This window comes from Cavia porcellus, unplaced genomic scaffold, assembly GCF_034190915.1.
Source record: "Cavia porcellus strain 051 isolate PalLab524CR breed Dunkin Hartley unplaced genomic scaffold, mCavPor4.1 scaffold_50, whole genome shotgun sequence".
Lineage (NCBI taxonomy): Eukaryota > Metazoa > Chordata > Mammalia > Rodentia > Caviidae > Cavia > Cavia porcellus.
The window spans coordinates 4,728,703-4,744,060 of NW_026947533.1; the positions used below are offsets into that span (position 1 = coordinate 4,728,703).

General features: G+C 42.4%; 1 long non-coding RNA gene across 1 annotated transcript; it reads right to left on the bottom strand.

Annotated features, from left to right (window-relative positions):
- Positions 1-7,092: 7,092 nt before the first annotated feature.
- On the bottom strand, positions 7,093-9,531 carry LOC134475059 (uncharacterized). The gene is made up of 3 exons (XR_010046019.1): positions 9,476-9,531; positions 7,581-7,640; positions 7,093-7,456 (listed from the first exon to the last, which is right to left on the bottom strand). It is a non-coding gene; the product is annotated as an uncharacterized LOC134475059 (long non-coding RNA).
- Positions 9,532-15,358: the final 5,827 nt, after the last annotated feature.

Genomic DNA, 15,358 nt, shown 5'->3' on the forward strand with positions numbered 1-15,358 from the left:
ATGGTACATCAGTTAAAAATAAAATTTGTGTGGCCTCTCAGCTGGTACAGAAAATGACTCAACACCTTACTGAACTCCAAATTTCTCCAGATAATTGGGCAAATACCTAAATTTTGCAAGGTGTCTATTTTTAACATGTCTTGTCTAAGAAGCAATTCATATGAAGTACCAGGGAAAGAATACAGAACTTGGATTTACTATTTCCAATGTCTGGAATTTATCCCAAGAAAAAAAGATATATGCTCAATGCAGTTTTTCTAAGAGGAACTAGACTTGTGTACATGGTCAATAACAGGATAACTAAGTAAAACTCTACTTATGCATATAATATAAATATTCAACACTATGCAAATACATAAATGATGTGAGCAGAACTGGGGAGTATGGTTAGAGACAGCCGAATAAGGACAAGATGGGTATTCTGCAGCAGGTTCAACACTGTGGGTGAATTGTTTTTTTTTTGTGGATTTAAATTTTTAAACTGCTGATCACACTTTCTCATCCCTCAAAGCCCCATGCCACATTCAGACTCCTCACAAAGCTTAAACACCCAAGAGACACCAATATTAAAACAAGCAGAAAGCCCTTATCAATGGAATGGACTGGAGACAAAGCATGTGCAGGTAGAATAATAACTGCTGTCTTAGTATAGCATCTAGGTCCTGTCTCAGTCTGCAGGGAGGAGCTCCAAGTGGAATAAAATCGTCCTATTGGGGTAAATGTCCGCAGCTCAGGAGGGCCAGGCTCACTGAGAGCAGAGGCCATGTGAGACCCCCAGCCGCCCTGCCACAGGTCCCACACCAGGGCTGGGCTCCCAACAGCACCTGGGGGGGGGCAAGGATCCCGGGCCCCGTGCCAGGCGGACCCCGACAGAAAGGAGGGCCCTGAAGACCTGAGGCTAGGTTGCCCCAGTGCCGCACCCGCCGCCTCCCCGGACCCCCGACCAAGGGCACCTGCGCAGCTAACATCGAGGCCACTGGCTTGCGCCGCCACTCAACAAGGGCTGCCGCCTGCCTACCTGGCCCAGACCACAGTCCCAGCCCAGCCACAGCCTAGGCCGAGGAAGGAAGAGTGCTCAGGTCTCCAGAAGGGGTCGCTAGCGGCAAAATGGCCACTCCATTGCATCCACTGTGAAGGGAGGCCGGGGCGGGGCGGGACTGAGTGAGATGCGGAGGCCAGTGGCTAGGGACCGTCGCTGGGCCCAGACCGCCCAGGTTGGGCTGGGTGGAGTGTAATCTTAGCTCGCGGCCAGGGGTTGGGGCCAAGAGAAGTGAGTGGCAGGGCCAGAAGCTGGGACCCAGGAGGTGCAGAGCCCTCCAGGAGGCAAGAATGAGGCAAGAAGGAGGCAAGAATGAGGCAATGGGCGTGGCAGTGGGGGTTAGGGTTTCTCTGACGCTGGGTGTGGCTGCAGGTTGAGCTTCTGGGAGACTGAGCCCCAGGCCTGCTGTGAGAGGAAGCAGAGGAGTGGACTGAGTCTGAGGCTTGGAATTTATAGATGTCTGGACTCAAATCTTCCTGGGCCTGACACCTTAGGTACATTGCTTCTCTTCTGAGAGCCTCAATTTAAACTATTCTTATTCTCGTATTATTTTGCTTTTGAAATATTGTGTGGTTTTTTTCTATTAAAAAAAACAAACTGTGATGAATGGCAATACTCATCTCTTGGCACTGTTGTGAAGATCCAACGAAAACACTGCAGAGTCTTCCCATGGTCCCTACCATATAGCAAGTGCTCAGAAGCCATTGTTATTTGCGTTGTTGCCCTTCTTTTATTAAAGAGAAATGAGTGCTTTCGGTATCCGTCATCTGATGTCTTCATAACTTAAAAATATGTTTACATGTTAATATAGCACACTAACAAGCATATGTAACACTTACAGGTGTAAGGTCAGGGCCTCCCTGAGGTGCTTTACATATGTTAATTCTTACAAGAGTAGGGGTTAGGAATTATTTTTATTTTCATAGCTGACTGAGCCGAGACACCAACATTTAATACCTTTTCCAATGACAAACGTGTGGACAGAATTTTAACCCAGTGGGCCTCATACCAACACCTCCATTAAATAACCCATACTTTGCACAGCAATGCTACAGTTCTTCTTTGGATTTTTCACATGAGTGAGGCATGAAATTGTTCAGGGGAGGTTGCACAGGTAGCAAGAGGCAGGTTGTGTCAGGGTTCACTAGAGGATCAGATTTAATTTGTGAGAGAGAGAGAGAGAGAGTGTGTGTGTGTGTGTGTGTGTGTGACACATAATGGATTTATATAGTAGGATTAGAATGGCCTTCTGCAGACTCCTGGGGAGAACACAAAAGGGCCTTGTTCTCCTTGAAGATGCAGAAGAATTGGCTGAAGGTAAAATGGACTGTTCGTGAGCACTGTGTGAACATTTGTTGGCCTGCTTTGGGAACTCAAGAAAGATTTTCTGGGGTGAGGTCCCAAGGTCAGAGAATGTACATGTTCAAGACATCAGCAACAGTGGTAGTCAGTGTGGAGCAGAGCAGAGAACCACTGTTTTTGTTGTATAATTCTTACAGTTTTCTATCTCATATTTATATTCTTATATAGTGCTCTAAGCAGTCCATGGTGGCCAGGAAGCAGAGTAGAGGGACAGCACCAGGGAAGAAGGAGCCAGAGACCAGATGGAGCACCTAGCGTCATTCCTCCATAACCCCTACAGATGAGCCCAGAAGTATACTTTACTAATCCCTTGGACAGCTCTCAAGCCCATCAATTGACAATGAAATCAATCATCACATAGCAGAAGTTTTGTGAGGTTAAAATTATAGGTGATTTACATATGTGCATATATATATATATATATTGTTTTTTTGGTTTTTTCTACCTTTAAAATTCTATCCAAAGTCAAAAAATGCTGAATTTTATATATTAGAAATAACCTTTCCTTAGGTAAATTTTACAAAATGAACTGAAAAAGACTGAAAAATAAATGAACAAGAGTTTAAAAAGAAACAACTACTTGAAAGACAGTTAAACAATTTCTGTGTTAAACAAGCAAGACCTGAAATATTCAACTGCACACTGAGTATCTTCCCCTTGGAAATCAGTGCTACAGCTATACAAACACAAGAATGACTACAGCAACTTTATTTTTGAGCTCAAAACTGGAAACACCAAAAAGAGCCTCAGCTGATGGACACATGAGGATCTGTGGTTCATCCACACAATGGGGTGTGATGGCTCAGCCACTGACAAGGAGCAGCACTTGGAAAACCTAACATGGTTATGAGGATTGAATAAACCCTACCAGCTCCCCCCAAAACAAAAACAAAAACCTTCTGCATCCTGTGTGGTTACAGACCTGTCACCTCTAGAAAATACAAAGTGTTTCCCAGAGACAAAAAGCAGGCACATTGCTTAGGATGGAGGGAAGCAATTTTAAGGAGCCATAAGTAAAATATGAAGGTGACGTATACATCACCACTTCAGTGATGATTTTCAAGGGGCTCATGTATGACAAGATTCCTAGAGGATTTTTTGTTTGTTTTTAGTTTCAGTTTTGTTTATTTTTGGTACCAGGAACCAAATTCAGGACCCTGTGCTTGCCAGGGAGCACTTTGCCACTGAGATATACCCCGGGGCCCATGTCAAGTTTCATCCAATTTTGTATTTAAACCTGTTAGTTCATTGTATGTAAATTATAATGAAATAAAATTGCTTTTAAAATACTTCTCATCTGAGCTATCCACAAAAGCTTTATTTACTTATAGATTTACTGACAAGAAATTTTGTTATTTATAGATTTATTTCTAAGCAGTATTGTTTATTTATAGATTATTTTATACAAAGTCTGTTTATTTATAGATTTATTTAATTTTGCTGTGCTGAAGATTGAGTCCAGTGCCTTGGTCCTTTTATCATAATTTATTCCCAGACAGGGCCTTGCTAAATTGCTAAGTTGTTTACATTGGGCTGGAATTTTATTACACTTATTAGCATTTTTTTGTACTGAAGTATAACAAAGGTAACTAAATTGAGTAGTCTCAAGTAAATCAATAAATACAGATTAACAAACAATAGCTGGGTGTGATGGTACATGCATGTATTCCTGGCACTTAGGAAGCTGAGGCAGGAGGATCATTGCAAGTTCTAGATAAGACTAATTTACATAGTGAAATTCAAGGCCAGCCTGAACTACACAGTGAGAGTCTTAAAAATTAAATTAATAAAATAAAATAAGATAAACCCTGGACTAAGGCAAGGAATTATCTTCTAGTCCAAAGCATGGGCATCTTCAGAGGATTTACTTTCAAAGGTGATATTGTTTGTATCTGGGTGTCCCCACCAAAGCCTCATGAAGTCACAGAGGCAGCTAAACCTAGCATCTGTGATTGGTTCATTGTTTACTGCTGTGATTGGTGATGAAAGTGCTTCACCTTCCCGGGGTTTAAATTATCGGAGTAAAAGAAGTCTCACCAGTTCATTTTGTGAGAGAAGTGAGAAAGTCTTGTAATTCAAAAGGAAATCACCACCTGTGGCCAACAGGTGCAGAAAACATTGGGCCTCCCAAAGTTGATAAGCACAGGCACAAATTACTGAGATGTGCTGTGTCCCCATCCAATGGCACCTTTTAAGGCAGGAGCTGAACAGCACTGGAGAGAACATGGGGGATAGAGCAGAGTCCTCTACCATAGCTCCCATCACAGCTACATCAGAGCCATCTTTGGCCTCACAGGACTAAGAAGAGAGGTTTCTCCAACAGAGAATACTACACAAATTTTCAAGATTTCTTTTCAAGAGTTTGATTCACGGTACTGTTTGAAGCAGGAAGGAACTGGGACCCTCCCTAGCCTTCACTTAGAGCATGCACAGGAGAGCTGTTTGAAGAATGCCATGCATGATTGTTGGAGGGAACTCTGGCCAGGGCCATAGAGGTGCAGGTCTAGGGGTGAAAAACTCATAGCACAGCAAGGTTTTTCATGGGCTAACCAGTGCGCTGGGAGTCTACACTGCAAACCAGTGCTTCCCAACACCAGGGACAACACTGAGCAAGGGCATTTGGATGCCAGAGTGGCCAGTCAGGTGAGGGGCAGCCCTGACTGACACACCTGAGAAGAGTATCCCTCTGGAGCTGAACCCCCAACAGGTCCACCTCACTTCCTTTCAGGTCTGTCAGCAAGGACATCACACAGGAGCAAGGCAATACAATTGAAGTTTACTCCAACTAAATTATTTAGCTTCCTTTTGAAGAAATGATTGAAAATGCACAAGTCTGAGAAATACAAGGCTGAGAACATCATTCTGCATGTTGTGTAAATAAACTGACCCTTCACAAGTCATCGAAATAATGCCTGTGGGTGAGTCTGCAATGGCAGAGGTGTGCAAACTCATGCATGCAGGTTTCACACTTGCAAAAGAATAACTCCAAATAAATGCTACATGGACATGACTTCCCTTTGGGACTGCACTGTAGCAAGCTAGATTTACTGAGCCACCTCAGTAAACCCAAGGGAAAACACACCAGATGACACCATCACCCAAATATGAGGGTTCAGGATCTCTGCTTCATGCTTGATGCTGCTGCTGGTTGACAATTTCAAGGTGTTTCTATCTGCACAACCTATCTTCACCCCTCTCAGCTAATGATTGCCTGGATGTGGATCAGACTATGTCTTTACTTAAAACCCCACCATGATTTCAGGATGGATAGCAGTCTCTTGTTTACTGGAAATTTCTTTTTGAAGTTTGGGTGTAAGCATCCTTAGACCATGTGCTTAGCAAGTTGAGGGGAAATGAGATTGTTTGAAGTAAATATAGGAAACTCATTTGTCAGTGGAAGATTCAGTTGGTATTGAAGCCCGTATGTTATGGGTAAACAGGAATGAGTCAGGGTTTGCTGTACAAAGTGCTGGAAGGCACAGCAGTGTCCCCAAGTTCAGTTTCTGGTTTGCTTCCCTCATTCTACCAAGCTTGAGAGTGGACTCTCAGCATTCAAGCACATAGGGTTTGAACTAGCATAGAAATCTGTAAAAACTTCTGTTAACTGGGGAGTGAAAAGACAAAGAAATGTTTTTTGGCAAAATGCAGTTCTAAATATATGCTTAAATAAACAATGAAGCCAGAAAAATAACAACAAAGAGAAATGTAATGAAAATATTGTGTTTTGTTCCAGTGGCACTGCCTCAGTCTCAAAGATAGGAGCAAAATTTGCAGAGTAGAAGGGTCACTGAAGACAGTGGTCTTCATGGTCTTGATCCCCAGAGGTGCACATTTGGTGCCCTGCCCTCTAAGCAAGATGAATTCTGGATAGCACCTGAATCCTGGTGGAGGCTGAGACCAGGACCCAGGAACTGAGGCCCCCAGGGCTGAGTAATCAGAGTTTTTGCTGCATCCTGGCTGCTCTGCCTTCCCTTGCCTGCAGGGCTGCAGCATGGATGAGGTGGGGGAAAAGGGTGAAAGGCAGGCAGTGCTAGGCTCCTGTGCAAGCTGCACACTCCCTGTGCTGCCTGAAAGCAGGAAGATTCAGGTCTTCCTTGCTGGAAAAATAGACACTGAAGCAAATCACTTGTTGTCCTATGGCAGTAGCAGACACAGGTCAGCACGGTGGCTTTTATTGTAGGAAGGGCAGGGACACCCACCACAGCAGGATCCTTATGGCTTTATGTATTGTAATTTTTAAAAGTTAGTTGTGAGCGATGTGTTGGCTTGCTGAATACCAAGCCTCCTTATTTTATATTTACAGTGATATTTGAAGTGTCTGTATTGTGCATAACTTTCAGTATATATAATGAAATTAAATCATCCATGTTCACATACCTATTCAAGAAATTAGCCACAATTAAATATTAACTTATTTGAATAAAAGGAATATTGAATAGAACACCATAAATAATGCATTGGAATGGAAAAATGGAAAAAACACCAAAAAGGCTTTCCCCCACGTTCAGTGCTCTGCTCTCCAGGAGCTCCTCTCTTCTGTCCTCACCTGCTATTCAGGCCTGGGTCTTTTAATTGCTGGGTGGAGAGAGGGCCAGGCTATGAGCTCCTCTATCATCTCAGGTAGCATCCAGGACATGGCCTAGGACATGGCCTTCTTTCAGCATTTTCTGTGACTATAATTGTATAATTGACTGAGAAGCTCTGCTGTGGTACATTCATGGTTTCTAACTATCCACACTCCTAACTGAATAAGAAGAGATCATGGGTATCTCTCAATCTCATTTTTATAATGAGGCCATAGAAGTGGAATTTCCAGGTTAAATGTATATAAATTGAATTTCTTGATCATAAAATTCACACTAAAACTCACCATAGAGTTGGAGCCTTGAAGGGGAAGCCCAGGGCTCCTCAGATCTCTCTGGATATTCGAAGTAGGAGGAAGATGGACCATGCAGATGTGGAGGACACCACAGCATCTAGTAGTGTACCATGGGGAAGAAAGTCTTAGGTCAGGATTCCTCATCCATCAGTCAGCTTCTCAGCAAACAGCCTACACTGCATGCAAGAAAAGAGAGGGCTGTTGTGGCCCTGCTGTCCAAGTTCGTCCCTGCAGTCATGAGTCCCCATGTCTCACTCACAGGAACTCTGTACAAGAAGATCAGCATGTTTCAGAGCCTACCTTGACTGAATGTCTTCCACCAAGGTGAGATCTCAACCGCCACATGTGAATTCACCACAGCTGTGGAGAAAGACAGGTGTTTACAGGCAGCAGGTCAGGAGGTGGGAACACTGCAGGCAGGTAAGGGTACATAGCCTGAAATAAGAGACCTGGCCCTACCCTTCCCCAGTGTCCTTCAGGAGTAACTGCACCTGCAACAATGTGCTTTAAAAGACTAAATAACTTAACAGAGTACTCACAAAAATATATACTGTAGGGCAAGTTTGAATATACGAAAGCAAATTGCTACATCCCTAAGTAAAATGTAACGTGATCATTAATCAGTACATGATCTCCTATGGTGTCCCTGACCCACACCCTCAGAAAAAAACACACCATTTCACATAGCATTAACAAACACGGGCAATGAGTCAACAATCATAACTGCTTAATAACAACAACAAATGCCAGAATATGATAAATGCCCAGCTGACTGGTATGAAGTGTATAGTAAAGAATAAATACTGAATCTGGCCATGTTGGGACTTAGGCAGCTGAACAAGAAAACAATTCTCCTGCCTTCCTGGAAAGCACCCCTGATGCAAGCCAGGAGGAGAACCAGTCAGCATCTCTGGGGAGCCTACTGGTGCATGGACTGAGAGCCATACATCTCACTTGACCACCCTTGGTTAGCAAGGAGAGGCAGAATTCTGAGCATCTCTTGGGAAGATGACTGTGTGTAATATAGAAAATATGGGGGATTTCCATTTATCTTGTGTTTGAAAACAAATGTTGTCTTTAATTTTTTGCTGCGTTTTGATTAATTGTTTTGCTCTATTCAATATTATCTTTTGACTGGTTTTAAAATGTTCTGTGTTTGTTTGGATTTCACAATAACTAATTGAATGGAAACGAATTGTGAAGATGAGATATACTATGGTACCTATTACTGTTATCACGGACCATGCTGTGAAATTCTGTACCAATTTCACTGCATTGTCTCGATGTGCTTTGTTCTGTTTGCTCTGTTGTATTTTACTATCTTCAAAATAAAATTTTGAAAAAGAATAAATACTAATCAGTTTTCATGTCTTTCAAGGGAAGGGAACCACCACCAATTCCTTTTAAATAACGAAATCACCCTGAAAATGAAGCCAGACCATAATGCTCAAAAAAATGGTAATGCTCTAATGGCCAATATTCTTAATGAACATACACAAAAATATTCAACTAAATGCTCATCAGCTAAATGCACCAGCACTTGCAAAATTTAAATACCACAATAAACACTGAGTTCACCCTCAGTGGTGCTAGAATGGTTCCACTTGCACAAATCATTCAGTGTCACTGGCCACATTCACAACATGAGGCACAGCTAACCCCTCAAGAGATTTGGAAAAATCACATTGAGAAATTCAAAAGTTCACCATCATTTCATGATAAGAACCATTCACACACCATGTGCAGGAGGAATGAATCTCAGCACAGCAAAGAACAGACATGACAAGTGCATCACTGACATCATGCTCAGAGGCTGACAAGCTGCAAGATTGGCTTCTCAGGTCAGGAACAAGACCAGGCTTTGGACTCTTTTCAACACACTACTTGAAGTCCTAGTCCTAGAATTGAGTCAACAATAAGAACCCAAAAGTTTACCAAATCAGAAAGGAAGAATTAAGAGGTGTCTCTGTTTTCTGAGGACACAACATTTCACATAAGAAACTTAAACCTACACCGAAAAACTTTTAGAACAAATGGAAAAATAACTTCAGTTTCAAGGTACAATATCCATATGTCATAATCAATTCATATCTATGTGCTTCAAACAAACTGCAGCCCCAAATACAAGGAACACAATTCATTTCATAATTCATCCAAAAGAATTAATACTTATGCAAAATTTAAACCAAACTCACCTGTTCTTGGAAAATTGTAGCAATTGAAGCAATGAGTGAAGTGGCACTAAGAGAAGAAAAGACAGATTGTGATGGTGGATGGGAAGAATTCATGTTGTTATAATGTACATGCTACCCAGAGCAACCAGGTGTTTAAATGCCATTCCTGTCAAAATATCAGTGCCATTTTCTTAGAAATAGAAAAACAAAATGAAAATGCACAGGGAAGGACAAAGAATCATCCTATAGCCATGGAAAAAACATTAAAGTTAGAGGCAATAAAAACATAGTTTTCTGGTATATAATAAAGTGACAACAGTCCAAAGGGTCCTATACTGCAAGAATTGGACACAGATTAAAAAGGCCAACCCAGTAGAGAAAAACTCATACAGTCACCAGGAATTTTGTTTTGTTTCTCCTTTTTCCTTTCCTTCCCTCCCCTCCCCCTCCCCTTCCACTTTCATTCATTTCCCTTTCCTTTAGATTTCTTTCTTTTTCTTTTTCAGTTTTTGGTCAAGTTTTTCCTCCGGCCTAAGCTGAACTCAGAGTGTGTTGCAGGCTTGTCTGGAACTCCCAGGAATCCTGCTGCCTCAGCCTCCTGAGTGCAGGCATTGCAGGCATTTTCAACATTCCATGCTCAGCCAATGAGTTTTTAACAACACTATGATGAAACCAGGTCTGGTGGAGTGTCTGGTAATGCCAGCATTCTGGAAGGCTGAGGCAGCAATATCACAAATTTAAGGAGAGCCTCAGCAGTATAGCCACTTCTCCAGAACCTGGAAGAAAATAAAAAGAATTTTAAATGTGGAAGGCCATGGAGCTAAGTGCAAATCTCTGTATTCAATCCATAGAAACTGAATGCAAAACAAAAAAACTTGTGAAGTCCAACAGTAGAAAAAACAGTATTTTACACTGTCCTGGCTTTCTGGAGGGCAGTGTACCCCAAGTGGCATTAGCTTTCACACTTTTTGTGTGGTTTGACTTCAAAAAATCATCAAAATCCATGAGGGATAAAAAAATAAACAGAAATTGCTTCAAGGATATCAAGTCTCAGTCCCAGTGCTGAAGGCATTTGCAGTGATATTCTGAAGCACATGATGACCACAGTTACAAAACAGAGAATCTACAAACAGTGTTAATGGGATTTTCAATCTTAGTTACTTTGAAAAAACTGCCACTTAGGAGGTTGATATATAGCTTAACTAGATCCACTCTATCTGCAAAATGTCTAAAGATCAGAGCCAAATATTTCATTCTATGAATGCACAAAATTACTGCTGATTACCAACTCAAGATAATGTACATTTGCAATCCTAGCACTCTGAGAGAGGGAGGGAGATTGAATAAGGAAAGGTTTAAGCCTCACCTGGGAAACTCACAATCTTAGTGGGATCATGCCTTAAAATTTGTAAAAAGATTAACAAATTTTACAAATGCATGAAAATATGGATCATTAAGAAATCTTTGCGCACAATACAGTAGCCAATGTGATTCTCTCATTATTCTTCTGCATTTTATTCTTTTACAGACTTAACAATACCATCTTTTATGTGGACCTTATTAATATGTACTTGAGTTACATTAAAATAAGACAAGAAAGTCTTTCCAAAAACAGTAATCCTTTGCTTAAATCCTACTTCCATATATAAAGTTACTACTAAAATAAAAAAGTACCATCAATTCTCTTTATACGATGCTCTCCAAAACCTAAGAGTGTATATTCAGTAGCATATCTACATTCATCTCAGTTAAAAGGTCAAAAAAGTTGAAACAGTTCAAATTCTTGGCAGTAGATCAATGTCTACCTGATGGGAAACCTAATATTCAGTGTGCTGACTAAAGTACATATGTAAGAAAAATTCAAGATTTGAATTGTTGATTTATAGGTGATTTTTGTGTCTTTTAAACCCTTTTTTAATGTATTATTTATTTCAATTTATTTATTTATTTCTGAGACAGGATTTTTCTATGAAGTTTAGGCTTTCATTGAAATCACATTGTAGCACAGGCTGACGTCAATTCACAGCAATCTTACTGCCTCAGCCTTGTAACTTCTGGCATTAGAGATGTTTACTACCAAACCTGGTTCTCATTTACTTTTTAAATTTTTTCCAAAATTAAATTACCCAAGTTTATGTGATATGTCATAGTTTATCAGGTGAGTTATACAAAATGAAATCAGAAAGCACTGAAAATGCACTGAAGGAGACTCAAAATCCTCCCCAACAGTAAACATAGTGTAACATAACATAACATATTATAGCATAAAAAACACAATAAAACAAAGCAAAACAAAATAAGAAAACAGGGTTGGAGATTTAGTTCAGTAGTATAAGTACCCTCTTGGCAAACTTGAGGTCATAAGTTCAATCCTCAGAACCAAAAAGAAAACAACCACCTAACTCTGATTTTAAAAAATGCTTGCAAGTGTACCTTAACAGCTTGTAAGCTAATCATACACAAGACATATAATCTGACAATTTCACATCTAAGTACTTTTTCTTTGAAATAAAAGTCTATGTCCACTCAAGACCGTGTATAAGAATGGCTGTGGCAGCTGGCTTTCCAGGGCCAATCCAGAAACAGAACAAATGGGATCAGTAGATGGGTGCCAGATGCATGAACAAGTTGTAGTTGGCCGGTTCAGCCCCATGAGACTGTGTGGTGGCTCCACTACCAATAAGCAGCAGTATGTGGAGAGGCTAGCACAAAGACGCTGCTTGAAGGAGACCAACCAAGAGCATTGAAAGTGAACAGGCTCAGCACCATCACCTCTAGGACAGGCAAACTACCCAGCAGGGACACAAAGCCCATGGTCTCTTTGGGATAGGAGAACAGGAAGTGAAAACAGTGACTAGGACACAAATTCCCCAGGAGGGAATCCCACGTGTCCTCATCAGCACGGGGTGAAGATGTCCATGGCCTTGAAAAATCTCCCCTTGCCCTCACCACCCGCTGTCCCTAATCAAAAGGAGGTCAGAGTATGGAGCACTACATTGTATGGCTGAGGTACACATAAGTAAAACTTGCTATGAATCCTCCTTTCCTAGACACATGGGTGTTATAACATGAAACATTTCATGTCCTTTAAGGAAAATTATTGTGGGCATTATGGGAACATCTCCAATCTCCTTAATGATAATGAAATGAAACTAACATAAGTCCATAAAAGACAGTCAAAATTAAATTTGAGAAATCTCTAAATGAAGAAACTGTGAACCTCATCCTCAAGAGAAAGGATCTTTTGAATGGAAAGGTCTAAACATACACACATTTTGCTAGTTTTTTAACTTGCTGTTTCTAAGGAGGACACAGATTAGCTCACAATAAAAAGAAAGGAGGCATCAGAGGGGGAGCCTCAACTGTGGACCCCAGCATATGACCTCACTTCCTTGGTGATATGTCCAAACAGAACTCTGAAGACTCTGGCCACCAGGCACTGTGGTCTGGTGATAGTTGGCCTTCATAGATGGCTGGCTCAAGGGAGTGAACAAGGAACATGCTATGCTGCTTTCCCAGGGCTAGTGGCCCAAGCATACGGACCCCGTGTCAGGGAACCACGTGGGAACATATGGAGAGGATGGTTCACTTGGTCCAGATGCTTCAGGAAGCTCAACTGGAAACACCCAGCTGTCAGCAACCCAGGCCAGGACTCATTGGCACACAGAGGTGCCCAGAGGCACCCAGAGACAAGAGGAAGCCCAGAACACATATCCCTAGGCTCAACCACCAGCCATTCAGAGACACTGAGTCCAGGAGTAGTTCAGATACAGGCAAGTTAAGTTCTCACCTGAGCAGCCCCGTGAGACTTGGCCACCTGTGTATTCAAGTCCTGGCCATGTGCAAGCACCTCCTTCTCATTTTACAACACTGAACTGTGGGGTGCTGAGTGGATCCAGAGTGCAGGGTCACTGAGGATGAAATGGGGACTCCATGGCAAGGGATTAGCTGTGGCCTTGGCCCCATGAAGACCTGCTAAGGAGGCTGTCCTGATTCCCAGGGATGACCTTCCACCCACCTCACTGACTCACACACATGGGAAAACTGTTCTGTTCTTTGGAAGGAGATAGGAGAGTCACTCTACGGGTTTCAAGGTATGCTCAGGGCAGGAATTCTTAGGAATGGAAAAGTGTCCATGGGCCCCAGGCATCACTTGGAAGTGGGTGGTTGTCATCAAGCCAAAATACACATGAAGACACCCTGTGTGAAGACACTTTTCTGAGTATTGTCCATGATCTTGTAAGCAGAACAGGTGCAACCACTGCCCTTTTGAGTTTTGACATTCTTTGAAGGCCACAGAGTCAGCATTGGCAGCAGAACAGATATTGTTCACCTCAAGGAAGTCTTTCTATGTCCAAGGCCAACCTTAGAAGTGGTTACAGACCATGTAGGAGGAGTTCTACAGAGACTAAGAGACCTGGGCAGCAGATCTTTGCCTGACCTATACACTGCAGAAAGGCAGGATAGACATTGATGATTCCTCACTTCTCAGATATTCATGGAGCACCAGCCCTGAGCCCTTGAGTGCAAGGACATGGCAGATATCAGTCTTTGCCTTTGTTGAGCTGACCTGCAGTGGGGAAGGGCAGGCAGAATCTGTGTCATGCTTCCCTAAAGAAGGGAGTGGTATCACACCACTAAGCAAGGACTGCCTCAAACGGAGCATTCTGTCAGCCTCTCAGGGATCCCAAGGCCCACAATGGCACACTGTAGTTGGAAGAGGGTGGGAGTGGACACTGAACTTGCTAGACTAGAGACCCATGTGCCCCTTGCTAAGGTAACCTGTGTAGGTAGTGTTTAGAAGAGAGGCCAGAACTCTCCCTTTGCTACTGCCCTGTTTGCTCCAGGTCCGCATCTCCTGTCCTTGACTCCTCACTGGAGCTGAACTCCAAGGTGGCTTCCCAGGCCAAGCTTCTCATGGACCAGCTTGAGCCTCCTAAGTCCCTGGTGCCTAAGTCACAGGGTAAGGAGCCCTGGAATGTGGGTTGTAGCTCTGAGAGGAGGAATGTGCTAGGGAACTCAGCAATGTGCCCAGATGATGGGAGACACAGGAGCATGATCACCTCAGCAGTCAGTGTGGGGATGCAGTCTGGGAGGCTTTAATGGGGCTGTTTTCATTCACACAGCTGCCTCTGACAGGCAGTGGGAGGTTTGTTCCTGAGAAGTCCCTGGAAAGTCAGTGATGTTTTCTTCTCCTGCAACTGCAGAGGCAATTCCAGTGCATGCTGAATTTGCACCCGCAGAGCTCGTGCCAGCTCCACCTGCTGCTCCATCACCAGCGCTGACCCCACAGTAAAAGCAGGCACATGTTTCCTTTCTCTACCAGCTGCATAGCTGGATGTCCTGGTGGCTCCCCAGCAGGAGTCATCTCTTGACCTCTACCTGCAGGCAGCTCTTGACCCACATCTGCCATTCGCCTCTCTTCCAGATTTACATATCATTCTATATATTATTATTCTATTCTGGGATGTGAGTGATAGAATTATTGTAAATGAAATTTAAGGGTTTATTCTTGTTTCATTTGATGAGTTTGGTAGCATTTAGTGCATTCTCCATATTGTGAAACCTTCACCAGTGTCCTCTTCCAGAACCTTTTCATCAACTCACTACACAAATATATTTTCTTTTATTTTCCTTCCTACTAGATCCTGGCCAACACTCATCCTATGTCCTTGTAATTCAGGTTTCCTACCTTTTCTGCATCACTGCAGTTATGTTTCTCCTCTGCCTTACCCTGCTGTAAGTAACTGTTTAATCTTGCCTTGTCTGAGAAGGGAAAATCCAGACAGATTGCATCAATTTTTCATGCATGTATTCATGGACCCTTGGCAGGGCATAGAAAAAGAATACAGGAATTTTTTTGTAATTCTTAGGATTCTGTGTTTTGATAATTATGTTCCTGGC